At 35.2% G+C, this 17,331-nt stretch overlaps 1 protein-coding gene and 1 long non-coding RNA gene across 7 annotated transcripts in view; one reads left to right on the top strand and one right to left on the bottom strand.

Moving 5' to 3' along the window:
* Positions 1-17,331, bottom strand: part of MGAT4C (MGAT4 family member C) — a 347,956-nt gene that overhangs the window by 129,335 nt on the left and 201,290 nt on the right. For 2 of the 5 annotated variants that reach the window (XM_064655523.1, XM_064655526.1), the window contains exon 1: positions 14,432-14,644. The exons of the other annotated variants lie outside the window; for them this stretch is intronic. The gene's annotated coding sequence lies outside the window, so the exon portion shown is untranslated. Of the gene's footprint in view, positions 1-14,431; positions 14,645-17,331 lie in introns of those variants that run through there. 5 annotated transcript variants of the gene reach the window in all.
* On the top strand, positions 1,868-10,623 carry LOC135414594 (uncharacterized). Of its 2 annotated transcripts, XR_010430735.1 has the most exons (4): positions 1,868-1,943; positions 2,944-3,047; positions 7,220-7,297; positions 7,999-10,623. It is a non-coding gene; the product is annotated as an uncharacterized LOC135414594 (long non-coding RNA). The 2 variants fall into 2 exon arrangements; XR_010430734.1 differs by having other exon boundaries at positions 1,887-3,047.

Below are 17,331 nucleotides of genomic sequence, written 5' to 3'. Positions count from 1 at the left end.
GAAATATAACAAAAATAAACTAGTTGCAACTTCAGTCAGAAAGCATACTTTCATACTACTAAATGGAAAATTCGTTGATACAAGAATTTAAACTTGCAGTCAATACCCTGTATACCACAATTTATTTTGCATTTAATCTGTGGAAAAGGTCAGAGAAAGATGTTCTTGAATTTCTCTGTATACAAAAAAGTGCCTTATACAGAAAAAAAAATCCTGTGCTGAAGTTCATTTCCAATGGAAGCAGAATTTGACTTCAACTCCTAAGTTCTGTTTTATTTTTGTCTTGTGTTGAGATGAGGATGAAATCTGCCCTCTCAAACAAAGAGAGTTTATAGCCTCTTATTTATATTTCAACACTGATTGAATACATATTCTGCTTTCATTTAGTTGACATAATGAATCTAATATTCAGGAGTCAGAAAAGAACTCAGTTCTATATTATGTTTAAAAAATGGAAATGTGTTTCTTTGTACACATTTTAGTCATATCTCAGTACTTAAACCTTCAAGAGAAAAAAGTTCATATTCACTGGGACAGTTGGAAAAATTGCACTCTTGCTCACAAAATTTTCAGCTTCATTACTTTTGAGAGTCACTCTGGAGTGCAGGAGACCAGATTTCTCTTCACTCTTTACAGTGTGTTACAAATGTCTTAGAATTCGGTCCAATTGTGAAATGTGATAGCAATGAATTTTGAGAGGTTTGAGCTTTCCTGAAATAGGTTTTTCAATCCCTAGTGAATTAGAGATGAGTTTATAATTCTGTTATCAAATCAAGGTAGCTGTATACTACTAGCTGTGATAAAAGGTTAAAGTTTAAGAAAGAAAAATTTACGCCTTATTTAATCAATTAAAAATTATATGACCATGCTGGGATGGTTATGTCTTGACTATTGTAACTACCTTATGACAGAAATTACTACCCAGCACCAAGAAAGCCACACAGCTTTTGCTTAGCTTATAGCATAGTATAGACAGTACTACATAGACACACCTGATTTCTCCTAGCCTATAAACATCACAATGTAACTGAAATACTAAAATAAAAAAAAATTAAAAAATCAGATGGAGCAGATATCATTAAAAAATTTCAATCCAAATATTAAAACATAGGCCCTATAAGTTTAAAACTTTGGAAGAGGATCCACAGGTGACTCTGTCTCATATTACATATTCTTTGGTAGATGGAACATAGAGGGAATGCTAGAAACTCATCTAGAACACTCTAGATTGCAACAGTGTGAGAGCAGACTATTTGTTTAGTGCACTGAAAAACTGTGCTAGCACATGAGATTAAAAAAATAGTGCCTGTAACTCCAGGTCAAACGGGATCCTCAAAGAGAATTCTACAAGAATAAAAAAAAGTTAAAAACTGCATACAATGCACACTGGCAACTACATTGTGAGACCCTCTCTGGTTTACTTCTTTACTTGAATCTGTGTGTAAACGTGTCTGATTAAAAAAACAACTCAGCATCTCACATACCATTTTCTGACATCTCTGAACCTGTGGTCCACATGCTGCAAGCTGACAACCAGTAGAAAAATTGAAGATGTCATCACCAGGAGAGAAGGAACAAGAACAAATATGAGTAAGCAGTAGATAAAATGGTAAAGGGCAAAGTTAGGACTGAGGGAATAAAGAGGAGGAAGGAAAGAGAAGTATTAAAACATTGGTCAAGAAATGCAAGTGAGAAGAAATATGCTTAGAATAATCACAGACTGGCAAGAATGCTTAGCAGGAAAAATTTGTTCTTGGCACTGAACTGATGAAAATCTTTCCTATAGATGTGTATCTTTTCTTTGCTAAGTCACGTCTACATAGCGGACATTTGTGACATCATTGCTAGCCATGAGGTAGATGGAAGCCTTAGGCATACCACCTCACCAGCCAGTTTGCATGTGCTAGTTGTGCACCCTGTTCTGCCAGTCAATACACAATGAGGTTTTTCTGCATTTCTTTCAGAATCTTTGCATTCCGCAATTAGTTTTCACAGATCTTAAAATGTTCTTATCTAAACTTTGGCTTTCTCTGTTAAACCTGGTAAAAAGTTCAAAAATTATTAGGTGTGGAAGAGAGTGAGCATTTGTCATAGAAAAGAAGACAAGTAATACTTGTTCTCTCTGGAAAACAGCTTCTCTTTGAGGGAGGAAGTGAACTACAAATAGCTTATTTGGGATATCTTGGATATCAATCAGACCTTTTTCACTGTTCATAGCTGAATACTGAATTTTGGAAGTAAAGACAGTGTAAGGTTGAAGTGTAAAGTATGTAGATACGACTGAAGAAAATGAGATTCATGAATGAATAACTGATTAGTTTCTGAAAGGAGTATGTAAGCTTGTGCCTCTGGGCATGTTAAATTGAATTTACCTACACTTCTGCTTTACACAGTTGGAAATTCACATTAACACAAAAATTGGTATTATATAGGCAGTATTTTCAGATGACCAAATTATTTTTGTAAACCTGAAGCTATATTGTAATGATACTTGTGATGAAATTAGAAATTTAGATTTCATCTAATACCTTATAAATCCTATCAAATCTTGAGGCTGTAAAAGTAGACAGTGCAGAGCTAAAGAAATACATATCCATATTACTAAAGTTGGTCCTTATTGGGCCACCGAAGAGTTGTCGCCTCTGCAACCTGGCACTAAACTGGAAAGCAACATAAACAAATCTCCTGAGGTAATTCCGGCCTAAATTACCTCACTAATCACCAAATCAAATCAGAATGAAAAAACAAAGTAGCAGTAACAGCTTCAACTTTCTTTTTCTTTTAACAAGTTCTTTCAAGCAAGTTTTTCCAAGACCTCATATTCATAATATCTCTATATTATAAAACACAATTTTCTATTTACTGTTAGAGTCTCATTAATATTTAAATTGAGTTGGTTTTAAGAAAGTAAATGATACTTACCATTGTTGTTTTCTTTTTTAGTGTTTTCTGCATTTTAATAGATTCTTTTTAGTGTTTTCTGCATTTTAATGGATTGGTTTTATTACAAAAGTGAGGTTTTAGAAAATGAAGAAAATGAGAAAAGGGTAGGTGAACCATAAATTTAAGAAGAGTTGATGTGAGTGATTTGCAGTCAGTCATTGTGCAAGACAAAGGTTTGGCTTACCCAGTGCTGCTCAGAGCACAGTACTGAATGAAACAAATGTTTTTCAGGTTTCTTGGCTCTGAGTGATTGCTGATCATGAGAATAATGTTCAGTTGTGTATCAGCAAAACTAAAATAATATTGATTCAATTAGTCAGTGTAAGTAATAAGTCACATCATGCTTTCAGGCTGCATATGGATGCATTTTCCAATGAAATCTAAACACGTGGAAACCCAGGCCACGAAAGAAGCACTGAGTGGGTGCATCATACCCCTGTTCTAAATGATCAGGGAAAGAGCATCACCTCTCACATGTTGCCACTGATCCACCAACCAATTATTAGATCCTAATCTTTCTGTCCACAAAATCAGTGGGCTTTGTACAGGGGGCAAACCACATACTTGAAGCTGTGTAGCTTTGAGAAATTGCCCCGAAATTCTATCAGTCTTAAGTATTACAGAATCACAGAATGGATAAAGTAGACCCAACACACACTGGGGCATCTAGTCAGTCCCACCTCAATTTTTCACAGTCAATAATTTCTATTATTTTTCTAATTGGTGTGCCCAAAGCAAAAAGCAACCAGTGCCTTAAGGAGTCCTCAAAAGATTAAGAATCACAAAATCGGATAAGAATTGAGGTTGGAAGGGACAACTGGAGTTTCAACTACCCTGTTCAAACAGAACCATTTGAAGCTGGTTGGACAGGATAATGTCCAGCTGGTGTTTGAATATCTCCAAGAAAAGATTCACAAATGCTCACTGGCAGTGTGTACCAGTGTTCAACACTCTCACAGTACAAAAATGTTTCCTGATGTTCAGAGGAAACCTCGTGTGTTTTGATTTGTGGCCATTGCCTCTGGTGCTGTCACTGGGCACCACTGAAAAAAAGACCTCTGTCCTCTTTATACTTTCTCTTCTGGGAAGGTATAAAGATCTTTTGGAGATCCCCTCAGGTCTTCTCTTCTCCAGGCTGAACAGTCGTAATTCTTCAGCCTTTCCTCATTGACGAGATGCTCCATTCCCTTAATCATCCTTGTGGCCCTTCATTTGACTCTGTCCAGTATGTCTCTCTTGTACTGGGGAACACAGAATTGGACACAGGACTCCAGGCATTGCCTTACCAGTAGCCGAGGATCTCCTTATAGTCCTTCCTGCTGTGCTGACAGGTAAACATTGTAACCATCATTTTGAAATCAATTTAATATCTTGAAGAAATACTTGCAGTAATTTATTAATGTCGAATGACAGACAATAATAAAAAAACAAACAACAAAAACAAAACAACAAAAACCCAAGAAACACTTCCATGTGTCTTGTTGGTGGCTCATTAAAAGATGTAATTTGAAAACTATTAATCGCAGAGTATATGCCCTTAATCCAATGGACTTTCATTGAGGGAGATAGAAACACTCAAGAGAATTACAGAATCATAGAATAGTTGGATTCAAAGAGCCCTCCTGTAAAGATCACTTGGTTCAAATCCACTGCCATAGGAAGAGACATCATTCAATAGATCAGGTTGATCAAAGCCCCATCCAACCTGGCCCTGAACACTTCCAGGGCTGTGGAGCACCTAAAATTTCTCTGGGCAATCTCTTTCAGTGTCTCACCACCTTTAATGTAAAGGATTTTCTCATGTTCCATCTAAATCTATTCTCTTTCCGTTTGCAAATGTTACCCCATGTCCTATCACTACTTGGTAAAATTCTTGCTATCATGCTTATAAGCCCTCTTTATGTACTGGAAAGCTGCAATGAGTTCTCCCTGGAGCTTTCTTTTCTTCAAGTTGAACAACCCCAGCTCTCCCAGCCTCTCTTCATAGAAGAGGTACTCCAGCCCTTTGATCATCTTCATGGCCCTTCTCTGGACCCACTCTAGCAGGCCCATGTCTTCCCTTCTTCTGGAGACACCAGAGCTGGATTTAGTACTCCAGGTGGGAGTCTCACAAGAGCACAACGGAGGGGGAAAATCACCTCCCTCAACCTGCTGATCACACTTCTTTTTATGCAGAATGCAACTGGCAGTTTAGGTTGGAATTGACTTTTAGTCAATGCAAAATGGGTACAGGAAATCAACAGGGAGTTAAAAAAGTCAAGTTGACCTCTATAACTCTCAAGAATCTGAAATTCTAGGCTGAGAAATACAAGGATAGAGATAATTAAGGAAATGCATACACTGGCACTGGCCAGAGAAACCTTAGTCTGAGAACAAAAGTGGTTTCATATTACAGAAAGAGGATGTTGCTTTTCATAGTCCATACCTTCAAAAAAGGTGAAGTCAGGTGAAGCAAAAAGAGAGATTCTTTTTTTTGCCTCATAACCCAGCACAAATTTGTTTGTACCCAAAACCCTGACTACACAGAAATATAAACACTTTAAAAAGCATTCCTATTAGTATATCACCAACCAATTTCTTTCCAAAGAGACAAATATGTTTTAGGACATCTTTACATTTAGCTAGAACTTAAAGGTTTTTCTCTAACAATAATTGCTTAAGGAAATGTATGAAAACTAATGGTCTTTCCCTTGTGCCAAAAGCTTGTCCCTACCCCAGTCTGCAGATGAGTAGTGTAATCATAAATCTTTATTAAGGGAAAGACACCACATCAAATATATTCAAACTCTCTTCATTTATTCTGTCCTTCATAGAATAACTTTATTCGTTGATTTTAAAATCTAAAGAGTGGTAAGGTAGACGTACAGGTAAGGAAGACAGAACAGTGTGGGAGAACTTACCACCAAATAAACTACTAAAACTATCTTTTTATGATTTAAGCAAAGACTTTAAAACTGACATCAAAATATTGAAAGAATGAGGAAGAATTATATGTTCTCTGAGTAACATTTCTCATAGTGCAGAAGGTCAAAATCAGGCTGTTTATTTTAGTCAGTAAGTTTCAGTATTAGACTACAAAAAATACAGTTGATTAGTAAGCAATGATGATTGCCTATGTTATATGACTTATCTGTAAGTGTCTTTGAGTGATCGTTAAGGAAGTTGATGTGCTGAGCACAGAGCCACATCAGACTGTCTACAAACAATACCACATCTAGCTGTGGGGCAGTCTGTGCTTTGCATCAGTCCCCAGTCATCCAGATCTGAATAGCCATTGGAGTGCACAGTGGGGCACATGATCTTTCCTTCAGTGGGTAATGAGTGATGCAGAGGTCTAGGGTTTTCATCCCAAAGCGAAAAGAGATCATGGCCATAATGTACACACAAAGCCTATGGTGTGCACCAGGGAATGCATCTTCTATGCAGTACGTTCTTTGGAATGTATTGCCCTGGTTCTGCAGCCAACTCTGGATTGTCTGCATGTTTTATACTAAACACTCCCTGAATAAAATCCAAAAATAATCCAGCATTTGTCATTCAGACAATTCAAACAACTATAATGCTACTTGATTTCCTACATAACCAGCACACCTCTATTCATGTATTACTATGGTTGCACGATGTCTCAGATTCCACTGGCTGGGTGAGAAGAGCCCTGTGCCACTATCTGTGATATGATTCTGTAAATACGACAATAGAGAGTTCAACTCCTTTAGACTGAAGACTGCCTAGAACTCAAGTGTTTGATATGCAATTCAATTTCAAAGATTCCTGTCATCTTGTTTAAATGCAGGAAGAGAGTTGCGTTAAAGGTTTTACTTCAAATGCAGTATGGTCCCCGGGATGTACTATAGAGCATACTACATGTGACCAAGGGAAAAAAAAAAACCAAACAATTAATTAATGGAATGCTTAATGAAAAAAAAAAAAAAAAAAAAAACACAAAAAAACCCAAAAAAACCCCAAACAAACACCCCACCAAAAAACACAAACCAAAAAAACACATTAAAAGTAAGCTTTCTAATGCAAACAAATAACTGAAAATGAGTAAGGTTGTCCTGAAAGGAAGAGTGATTCCAGTACAAATGCATGGATTTCTAGTCTCTGAATGTATCTGAAGGCACGAAGCAGGTGCAACCTACTCAATTATCTCCTATTATCTGTATTATTAAGTATGGTTGTTCACATAAATGATATTATAACTGTCTACCACAGTCCTTTGTGACTCCCGAATTTCTGAAACTCTTAGCAAAGCCAGTGTAACTATTTCTTTTAGTGTAGCTCTCCTGGAGTTCAGAGCCTACTGTAGTGCCAGTGTGGAACACTGTGAGGCCCAAGAGGGAATTCACTGCAGGTGTGCAAGAAAGAGATACCTCCTCTCTCTGTCTGTCACAGGAAGGATGTTAACAAACCCTATGAGGATTTGGGTCTGCTTATTCTCTTCTGTACTTCTAATTAGGAAACAACCTAAAGGTCTCTGTCAGATACCACGGAGAATCAATTACCCAACTGGGAATGAAACGTTTACGTTTTAGAAATTTTTGACTACACCAAAAAAAGAAATTAACCTTTTTAGATAACTACAGCCTTTAGAAGTTTTACTCATTCTGGAAAGATTTCAATGTATTACTACTACTTCCAAGAACCTATAAAAAAGGATTTGATAGAGACCTTACTTCAATGTCTTACTAAATCATAGTCATGCAAGCTAAATTAGTATATAAGAGAGACTAACTGTAAAACCTCAAAAGATATAATAGCATACAGATTAAATGCTTAGCATGTTTCTGGACATATTTTACAGATTGTGTCCTCATAATACAGTGTCCATAAAATGTAATACTTCTGTGGTTCGTTCATTCTATACTGCTCTTCTAAAACTTGCAAACTTCCAGCTGCTTTCCAGCACACCTATGGAAGAGGACACATCCATTTTCCAGGGATTTCCTCAGTAAATGGAAGTTCTCAGAGCTTTAGTGATACAGTACTCGTTTCCATACATTTAAACACAACTGCCCTGTTTTCTTGTAAAAACAGATGTAATCTTCCCCACAGAACAACTTCTGAATGTAGTAGCGGACACCAAATTTAGACATCTAGAGAACAATTCTCTAGTGCCAATTAAAGCAGTTCAGAGTATACCCATCTCTTACTTCCTGTGCTCTGTGCTGGAGGATGCTGAGAGGAAGTGAGAAAACACAGTTCTCCCGGTATGCTAGTGATAGTGCTTCATTCTAATGAGTTGGCACAAGCCAGTACTTGCTAGTCCTGCAGGGAGAAGAATGGCTTAATTTTAACAAGCATATGGAAAGATAAAAAGAAATCTTAGTATAAATCACTAAAGTGGTTAATTAATTAAGGGACACAAACCCATAGGAAATCAAGCACTGTTTCCAGGGATCATTAATATACTTGGCTGTTGCTGTTGTTTTTTTCCCCTCCCCGTGGTTCTATGAGAATTTTAAGATGAAATAACGAAGCAAGATACTATAATTCCTACTCTTCTTTACACATTGGCTACAGCAGCAATAATGAGAACTTCGGCATTAAATACGGTTCTTGATAATTTTGGAGCTATTGGGCATGATCAGATTGAGATACACTTTCAGAGAGGGATAAAAATCAGGCAATCTCCTAAGTATTCTAATGTTATTAACTTGAGAAGAATTCTTCCCAGATATTGTTTTTCATAGTGTGTAGCCTTTCTTTCAGGTTCAAAATTAAAACAGACCAGATACTACACATTTTAGGAATTGTGTTTAGAAACAAAATGGAAGTAAACCATTCTTTTTCAGAAGGAAGTATTTCTGAAGTATTTTCATAAAAAGTGAAAATTTCATTTTGTTAATATAGTAAACATGGTAAGTTTAAAACTTACAGGTGGTTTTTTAGTTCAACTTTATTTTCTTGAGATGTCACTAAGCTTACTTTCATTTTTCTATGTGACTGCAACTGGCTTTCTAGAAGCCAGATCAAAATAAGTTGTTCCTTTTTCTTAAAAAGAATATTTGTTAAAAAAAAATCCACAGATATTTAAAAAAAAAAAGAACAAACCTATTAAAATCTTTCAGCAGTGAAAGTCATGACCTCCTTGTGCTGTTATTTTCTGTCCAGTTACTGAAATGTAGAATCCAGATGTATGCCTGCTCTGCCTTTACAACTGAAAACAAGGGTGACTTAGAGAATTACTTCAACACACCCCTTGTCAGTGCTACAGACCATTAACAATACTATAAATAGCATGATCAAATCCCAAATTGCAGATTCAGTCATAAAAATGTCTACATTTCATGCTGATTCAGAGGGGCAGCAACATTAACTGCAATCATCAAGGAATGTGACATCTCCACAGGATTTTCTACAGCTCACCGGTCTGGTGACAGGACAATTGTTAAAAATTAATGGGGATCATCAAATGTGGATAAGTACAGCTTGGCAACTATGAAAGCCATACTTCTCATTTGCAAGTGATAACGTAGTATTATTCCATGATGATAGATTGTAATAGATTATTTAGATTATGTTTCATTCAGGAAACAGTAAATCTTCTTACTCTTTGAAATTCTGACCGAGATATTTAGTTTTTAAATTTATAAGTCAGAGATAGGAGAAAATTTTACATTTTTTTCTAATTTTTCTCTGTTGAAAGTACACTTCCACCTTTTGCTTATCCATTATAATCCTTCACTTCTCAATCAGTTAACATTTTAAGAAAGTCGAGATCCTAAAATCCAAAGTTTATGAAGAGATTCATTCTGATAGTTAATAAGCAAAATATCAATATATTGTAAACAGTAATTCCTACCTCCATGTCTGGATTTATAAGGAATGATGTGAGTTTTATTGATATATTCTTACGATTTTACAAGCCTGTATTTTTAAAGTGCAACAAAATATTTCAACCAAAATCACCAGCCTGATGAAGGATCTACTGAATTACATAATCCAGGCTGTTTTATGCATTGGGACAGAGTAAACTATCACACTGTTTAGAAGATTGCTTAAGAACTGCATAGAAGCTGATCCAAAAAGGATGATCAGATAACTGGAAGGATGGTCCTGTTTATCATTATGGACAATGACCATTTGTTCTGAAGTTATAGATTCTAGGCACCTGATGTTGTTGTCCAAGAACAAGACTAGACAAGTGACACTTCTTTGTCCATGCTCACTACTCCGAATGTCTGAGGAGTTCCTAATGTTAATGCAGTGACTTGAAGACTGTCAGGAGAAAAAAACCATGTGTGATATCTGTGTCTTTTAGGGAGGAAAAAAAAATCAAACAAATTTAGCCAATTTGTAATACTTTGAATATATGCAGTGCACATGAGCAATAGATAGAGTCTCCAATGATTCTGACAGCAAGTAAACAAATGGTCATAGAGAGGAATAAGAAGAATCTTAAGCATGAGAGACAATGTTTGAATGAATGTAAAAGATGGAGCATGTTTCCTCCTGTTGTCAGGCATGGATCTGCATTTCCCAAACTTTTACATTTCCTGCAAATACCAGTGGACCAGACTGCCAGCAAATACCTGTGGAACCTCAAAGTCTTGCACCAAATGCTGTCATCAACACCCTTGCCACTGCAGAGATGAAGTCCAGATTCCATCAATTGCAGAAATCATAACTGACTCAAGCGTACAGCAAATAATGAATATAATTATTGTTTGTTTATTATTTATGCTACTTGTGGGATTCACTGATACTCAGAAATATGAGATCTTAATTAGACAATATTTAAAAGCCAGGAAGTTCAACACATAATTGAAAGTATTCAAAGAGGTTGTCTATATGGAGTGAATTTTCCCCCTCCAGAGAGCGATTCAGCTCATCTATCCAAAATAGATATCTTAATGATGAGATGAATTCTTTTTCAGAGATACCTCTTTCTCTCCACAGATTATAAGAGGAACCCTCCTGGTTAAAGTTAGCCAAAACTGATATCACCCTCACTAAACCATGTGGGATTGACTCTACCCATTCCCAATGTCACACTCCTGCATGGAAATACACAATTATGGAAACAAAAAGCACCATGCTATATGTAGGGAAAAGATCTAGACTGAAGTTGTAAAAAGACTTCAAAATCTGAGTTATAAGTCCTTGACCATGATCGTCTTTTAGTACAATCTTTATAGGGTTCCAGGACATTCATTGGACTTCATTTAAGATTCAAAATGAAACAGAAAACCAAAAAAGTTGTCATTGTCTGTACTGTCTGACAAATGCATAATTTACATTACTGGTCCTTTCATCATTCAGATGGGTATCCTATTGGATAACTCCAAGGTGCGTTCTCCACATCAGTCCATCTGGATTTCTTTCCAAAGGAAAACCATGAGTTTGAGGAACAAATGCAGATCTGCATCTCACTTTTCCCACAGTAGAAATACTCTCTGTAATCTCCTCGTCATTACTTGGTGAAAAGGATATTTTTTTTTTCAGCTTGGGTAATGGAATATAAGGAGAGAAAAGTTAAGGGAACAAAACAGACTCTTGAGCCTCACCTGGCACCCTAACATGTAAAGGACCTCAGTGATTAACAACGAGGATGGTTGCAGCACAAGGTTTTAAGGCAGTTTTTATAATTTGGAAGATCCTAGAGGAGTCTCCTTGTAATCTATCTTGGATAAAACAAAAACCTGACCCATGGACCAAAGCTTCCAATACGAAAGAACTCCTCTGTCTCCTGTACTTCCTGAAGCTGGATACAAAAGAAAATGCACTGATACAATACTACTTTAATTTGTATTTTCTAAGGATAATATTCCTTTGTCAATTATAGAGGAAGAAGAATTATTTCTAGTTTGAGTTTTTACTACTGGTGATATGGATACTTTTTCAGCAATTGATGTTATTGTCATATTTCTGTCTAGCTGACATTTATTTTTTCTTTAAGAAATACCAAATGCATTGAATTTTTGTAAAAAAAGAAAAATTCCTTTTGTCATTTTGCTCAGAATTATCTGACAAGAAAACTGAATAACTTGTGTAGGAGGAATGACTCAAATCTTCATTGTAAGCGTTATTACCTGATATTATTGTGAAAATGTACAAGTTGACTCATTCATAGAAAATCAGACAAACGAAATGACCTATGCATACAATCAAGCAACCTCACACTAATTCTACCTTTACTATGGTGGATCATTGATGGAATATGGACTTTATGGAGTATGATCAAGTACAGGACAAGAGGGACTCTTTTCCAGACCAATAGTCAATCCTGCTATGCAGTCCTTGTGCTAGCATTATCATAGTTATCTTTATTATTTTAAAGAAAAAAAAAACATAGATCACAACACTAGTTTATGCAAAAAGATATGTTTTTCTTTATATTTTTCTCTCAAACTTAGTTTCGGATTGAAAATAGGAAAAAAACCCACCCATATTTTCCCTGTAAAATGGTCTACCAGAAATTATTTTTTTCCTTTTGAAAGGTTAAAACTGAAGTAGAAGGTCTCGTTTCCTATAAGAAGTTGATTGCTATCTGTTTGGATTATCATATCATTAAGTTTCCTTGGCTTGCTTAGGTCCCTGATTACTTCTAATAAAGCAACATGCATTGGTACATAAAGGGACACATTTATTAAAAACACTCTTTGAATTCTTCAGATGAGAACATTGTGAGCATGTAACAAATGAGCGTTACATCTATATTATATGCATCATCTTGTATTTTAGAAGAAGCAACAGTAATTTGTTTATATTTGAATTTTGGCTAAACTGAGTAGGAACAGAAACAGTGTGAGATTTGACACGAAGTTTAGTAAAAAAGCAGATGAGATGGACCTATGCAGTGTGTAGGTATGCAACACTGAGGGAGAGGGGAAAACACTTTTTTTTTAATTAAAAAGTATTGAAGGCATAGCTTCAAGGTTAGCAAAAATAAACTTGAGTTCAATAATGATTAAGCAAGAAGGGTAAGGTAGTAAAATGTTAAATACTCCTCTTCTTTGCAGGTCATGGTCATCTCACCTTTGAACTGGAATTTGCTAGCAAAAAGGTAACAAAGCATAATAAATGCTTCACTTTAAAAAAATGTGTTCTTCTAACCCCATCCATATTATAGATATATCATTTAAAAGAAGCTTGGGATTGTTTGGCACATTGATATCCAGAGCTGAATTAACAATGGTAAATACCAAGAGCTGCATAGACAGGACTGAACTAGTAAAGAGAAGTGTAATACAGCTGAGAAGCCCTACTGTCTTAAGTGGTGTTTGAGATGAAAATAACTATTACTCTTCTGACAGTGATTAGAGCAGAGCTAATCATAGCTGGATTGAATGACAATATATCTCAATTTTACAAGCACTTGTAATACTCACTGCATATGTCATTATTCAAAACTTTGTATTGTATAATCATGGATTGTATAATCATGGATTACAGAAATAAATACAGAGAGTTCTTAAGTGGTCTAGTGAATTCTAATCACTATAAAGTAAATGTCATCAAGCTTTTAAATTAACTGGAACTTGCTATTTATTATTTCCTATTAGGTACACTACTTGACTAGTTAAACTGGTTATTGGATTCTTCATACAGCAGCCCCTGAACTCCTTCAGTCAATTAAATTCTTTATTGCATCTGATTTGTCAATGTCAGTGTCACTTCTAATCTCTTAAATCCACATTGGCTCAGAAGCTTTAAAATGTACTTATTCTGTTACAGAATTAGGAAGTTACATAGACAGAATTCTTTCCCTCTCCCTCCTCTCTGTGTAAACCACAAAGCTGCTAATAATGCAAAAGATATAAACACTTGTTCTTCAGCCTTTATGTCTATACTCATATACCTACCTCTCTAGAATGAGACATTTTTTAAGACAAGCTACAGAACTAAGTGGGAAAAACATACAAACAAACAAAAAACTCTGTTGGGTGTTCTGCTACCAGCATATTGTATATTGAATACTTTGAATCTTTGACTCAGTTTCGTAGCACTTTAATCACAGAAATTAGCAAAACAAAGTAACTAATTCCAGAAATGGGAACTTTAACATCTTGGTATTATTATTCACAGGTTTTGATTTATATCTGCAAAAGTATTCCAGACATTTTTTAAAGTTGTCACAATATTAAATTTCCTCTTCTTAAATCTCTCCATTTCTTTGTTCATCAACAAAAGCTAGATTTCAAAGGAAAAACACAGGTGTTAAAGGAAAAGGAAGGAAAATACAGGTTTTAAATGACGGTTCTGTGAGGTGGTCTTGTCAGCCTAATAACTCTTTAGTTCACCTGAAGAGCAGCATAAACATGCAAGCTATTTATTTCCATATTGTAAAGTAGAGTTTGCCAGACACAGACTTATTTTTCCTTTAAAACCATTCCCTTTCTAAAGGATCTCCTTTTTGACAGTAAAAAGCTGCTTTTTACATATTATAGGTATATAAACCTCTGAACTATGAAAACAATTCCCCTCCCAGGTTAGGCGCATCACCTTTATTCTGAAGAGAAGGCAAACCAGACCAGACTCTTACCAGACACAGGGAAAACAATTGCTTCAGCTCGATCCAGCAGTGCCGTGAGCGAACAGGCAGCCTGAGAGATCCCTGGGCCTCATACAAAAGAGAGATAATTGGCTTTCACGGAGGAGCTGTAAACATCCATCACGGCGGAGCTGGGCGGCGGCGGGCGCTGCCCCGGCCGAGCTGGGCGCTCCCCGGCGGGATGATGTCAGGCACAGCCCCGGGCGGGCGCTCATTGGCTTCCTCACCTGGACCGGCCCTTAACCCTAAACTGCCGGCCGCCGACTGAAAGGTGTCTCTGATCATTAGATACACACACACAGGTGGGGTCTTTCTAATTTTTTTCCTCTTTCTTTTTGTCTCCCTTTTTTTTTCCCTTTCATTTTTTTCTTTTTTTTTTTTTTTTTTTTTTTTCCTTGCAGAAAATGAGATTGTACAGAAGCTCCTGCTTTGGGGACCAGGTGCTTGTTGTGACTTAGATATTGAATGCAGCAATTAAGTAAATTCTAAAAACTAATTTGCCTAAATTATTAAACAAGACCCTCAGGTAACTGCATTTTCATAATCTGTTTACTATATGAGAGTAATCATCAAAATATTGTACAGAAGAGGTATTAAAGGAAAGGTTAATGTATGCAGCACCTGGAGAACTCACTTTTTAAATGATTTTGCATTGCCTTCTCTTAAGGCATGAGATTAATAAAGACATACACTGGAAAAAGGGTGTAAATTCAAGAATATTGCACTATTGTAGTGTCAGGTTGATTATTGTATCTTTTTAAGTATTTAAAACTAACAGCAAAAGTAAAAAGATGCACAATTGTACATGCACAGTTATTCTTTGAATGTTAGGTAGCAGTCCAGATATTCTGTACTAGTAAGGTGTGAAGCACTATCAAATGAAGGACATCAAATGTATGATGTCCTAAATATAGTGACATTAAGTATTTTGCTATGTTACAGGCAATATCATAAATCATGTGAACTTTTGAGTCAAATCAGTGTTAGAATTGCTTTCCCACTAATGAATATTTTCATCTCTGACCTTTAAGTCACAAAAAAATCCAACTGCTGTGTAGAAAAATGCAAAATCCGATCTGATACACATTTGTATCTTTTGTTCTATAGAAACTTTTTTTTAATCTATGGAAACTAATATTTTATTTCAATGAATAGGAATTCAATATTTATTGACACTAAATTATATACCACATGAGTTTATTTATGGTCTGCTATTCCTCATGACCAGAAAGGAAAAAAAAAAGAATTTTTTTTAAAATTATTACTCAGTTTGTTCTCTTTGAAAAAAATAAACCTGCAAAACCAAAGAACAAAAAACACTATACCAAAAAAAACTAGGAAAAATGAAATATAATCGAATAGAGTTTAGCTTAATCTATAAGACATGAAAGATAAGATTTCTATAATAAACTTGATAAACAGCTCTGTTATTTCTTTGTGGTTCTTTCACAATTTTTTAGGGACTCAGGAGATTAAATTCTGTGGACTTAATAAACAGCAGTTCTGTGTGGGGATCTGGAGGCTAACCTATTAGTCAAAACATACTTTAGGCCAAAAGGAAAGCCTCTGTTCATTTATTTCTGCTCAGAAAACATGGGAGTTCAGATGGAAATGTATATAAAAAAAGATTCATTGCTATTCAAAGTGACAAAACTCAATTACAGATGAGAAAAAATTAATTTGGACAATGGGAATGCCAGCGTTGCTTTTGCTGATTAATGATCGAGGTAAGACATAGTAATTGCTAAGAAGATATGAGTTATAAGGAAAAGAATTATTGATGAGATAAAGTATGCTTAGATGTATCATATGTAAAAGTTACATTCTCCTTAATATTTAATGCTATAAATAGTCTAGATGACATATTGTCAACAAAATTTGATTATATTTGCTGATTCAGCCTGAAAAAGTCCCTAATTTCCAGTATTTGGTTAATCTTAACCTGATGAATTAAAGTTCTATACATTTTTTATCCTTATGTAGACTACCCTTTATACCTTAACAGAGCGTATCACTCACAGATAACCTGTTAGACCATCTTTAATGGTAGACTGCCATACTTTTACAAAGTCTTCAGTGTTCATAAAGTATGTTCTCCTATAGTGATAATACAACACCTATGCTTTATGAACTAAATAGTAACTTATATTAGTAGAAAATTTACTTAGAAAGTGTAATACAAATGCTTATTTGGAATATTAGTGGAGAATATTTCTTAGTAAATGGCCCGTAAAATTTGACATTTTCTTTATAAAATGTCTTTTTTTTCTGCAGTAATATATGATAAATTAATGTTTTGAAATTGAACTACTTATTAATGTATTGGTAAATTATCAATTTGTTCTTGCTTCAAAAATATCTATCACCAGTATTTTTAAAAACATGTCTGAATTTGGAGATCTATGCTAATAGATCTCAAATAGAGAGCAAAAGTAATAGCTGTAGATAACAGAACAGTTCCATGATCCTAATCAAGTCAAACAGCATTTTTCACACTTCCCCATGCTGTCACACATGGGTTATAAGCAGTTTGAAATAGAAATAGTGAAAAAAATTATAAGATTTAAATCAAACAATTCAGAAAAAAAATCTGTAAAGTCATTTCTTTAAATGAAAAATTATTTAAAGAAAATAAATATTTTGAATAAGTTACAAGAGCTCAAAGAAGAGTGTGCCTGACTGTGTTTAAAATTCAAGAACACAAAATTCTTATACTCCTATCATAGTGCCTTGAGTTGTATATATGAAGAGACAAGCTTGTTAATTCTCATGCCTGGCACAGACTGTTGTTGTCAGTGATATTTTTTACCATCATAGTTTCATATCCAAATCACATGGAAAAAGAAAGGGGGAAAGAACAAGAAAATGAAGAAGTGTCCAATGATTTTCAG

This window comes from Pseudopipra pipra, chromosome 5 (genome assembly GCF_036250125.1).
Source record: "Pseudopipra pipra isolate bDixPip1 chromosome 5, bDixPip1.hap1, whole genome shotgun sequence".
Lineage (NCBI taxonomy): Eukaryota > Metazoa > Chordata > Aves > Passeriformes > Pipridae > Pseudopipra > Pseudopipra pipra.
This window is presented reverse-complemented; position numbering and strand designations above follow the sequence as displayed.